The sequence below is a fragment of the Heterocephalus glaber genome, unplaced genomic scaffold (assembly GCF_053883595.1).
Source record: "Heterocephalus glaber isolate CG9 unplaced genomic scaffold, H.glaber_assembly_v1.0 deba00001555, whole genome shotgun sequence".
Lineage (NCBI taxonomy): Eukaryota > Metazoa > Chordata > Mammalia > Rodentia > Bathyergidae > Heterocephalus > Heterocephalus glaber.
The window spans coordinates 14,900,179-14,901,945 of record NW_028258346.1 but is presented as its reverse complement, the minus strand read 5'-3'; positions in this window follow the sequence as shown (position 1 = coordinate 14,901,945).

The window sequence follows — 1,767 nt, the reverse complement described above, 5'->3', positions numbered from 1 at the left end:
AGAATTATTGGGGTTTTTTTTTTCTACCTAGGATTCACACAGAGAAAGAATGAAATCTTATTTAAGCCAAAGTTGATTTGAGCCAGTTTTTCTTCATTATGCGGCATTAATTCAGAAGAAGCTGGAGCTTGGAAGCAGAGTGAATAGGCAAAAGTTAAGGCCCTCAAGATCCTGGAAAGCTGGGGAGGTCCCACCACATGGGCATTGGGGTTGGTCCAATTGATTTGAAGCTTGAGGTCGAGGATGACCTCGGTTGACATCTAAGTGGTGGGCAGAGTGTGGTTCTGGAAAGTGATTGGATCCTGGGGTGTGAGAGCTGACTTGCTGTTTGGAGTCGGAGTCTGGCCAGAAGAGGTAAGTCACTGGGAGGTGTGACCTGGAAGTACATTATCTCCCTTCCAGATCTTCCCTTCTCTCTCTGCTTCCTGGCTGCCTCGATGTTAGCAGCTTTCCTCTAAGCAGGCCCTTCTGCCGTGCTGTTCCTGCCGAACTGGAAGCTCTCAGAATCATGAGCCCAGGTAAAAGCCACCTTCTTTAAATTGCAGGAGTTAGGCGTGTGTCTGTCTCAGTGATGAGAAAGCGACTCAGAATCCCGGGAGGAAGAGGGTCTCCCACCACGTGGGAGACTGGGTCTGAGTCAAATTGATTTGAACCTTGAAGAAGAGAATGATCTCCTTGCACACCTAAGTGGTGAGTAGATAAAGGTCACTCATTCTTAAATTAGGCATCTCGTCTTGGAGGAGCACGACGTTAAATTGTTAATACTTGTCACTTTCATATTTTCCTCTAATTTTATCTGAGAAGAGAACGGGTTTATTAGTAATATCTCAGGCTTTATAATCAGTTATTCAGCTTTGCCAATGCTTTGAAGACCTAGTTTCTTCCAAAATGAAGATAAACTAATTTCATACCATTGCTCTGGAAACCTAATAAATGTGAAATATATAACATGTAGTAAGTACTAAAATACTTGATAATTTCAAAATTCATTCACAGGTGGTTTCTAGGTCAAGGTATATGAAGTTGGCAGCTTAGCCAAGTGGGGCTTGAGTACCCTATACAGTGACGTAGTACACCAGGTGACCTTGAAATCATCAATTAGAGAGAAACACAGGCAGAGCTCTTGATATCTTGGTTTCTGTGCCTGCTGCATGAGCTTCTGCTGACATCTTCAGCCCTTAGACAATTTGAGGATTGACTCAAGACTAAAAAATGGATTTTTTTTTTTTAGAAAATTAACATCCAGGCTCCATGTGCTACAGAGATGGGCCTTGAACCATGCAGGGCTGGAGAGCTCACCCAGAGCACTGTATATGCCAGATATGTAAGGACAGCTACCTTTAATAAGAGTTGCTTAGAGCTTGTCTAGAATCACAAAAATGGTTCAAATTTGTTTTCCGTGTGGTTATCTCACAGAAACCATTGTGAAAGTCAGCTAGAGTACTGCAGACATCATCGGGTCAGCCTCACTTCTTCCTTAAATTAACAGCAGTCTTGGGTTTTAGCTTATTAGAATGTGCTGAATAGAGATAAATTAATTAATGGATCTAACAACCGGGATCGGTGAGGCCATGCATCAAAAAGATAGCACTTTTTTATGCCTCCAATATCTCATTAAGAAAAACAGATCAAATCAAGACAAATTCATTCAACTCTATTTGTCTCTTTTTAGCTTTGGGTCTTCTAAGATTGTAAAAGCTCATACCTATCCGGATCAAATTTCGTGTAAATTTATTGAACTATCAAACTCCTTGTGAACTATACTAG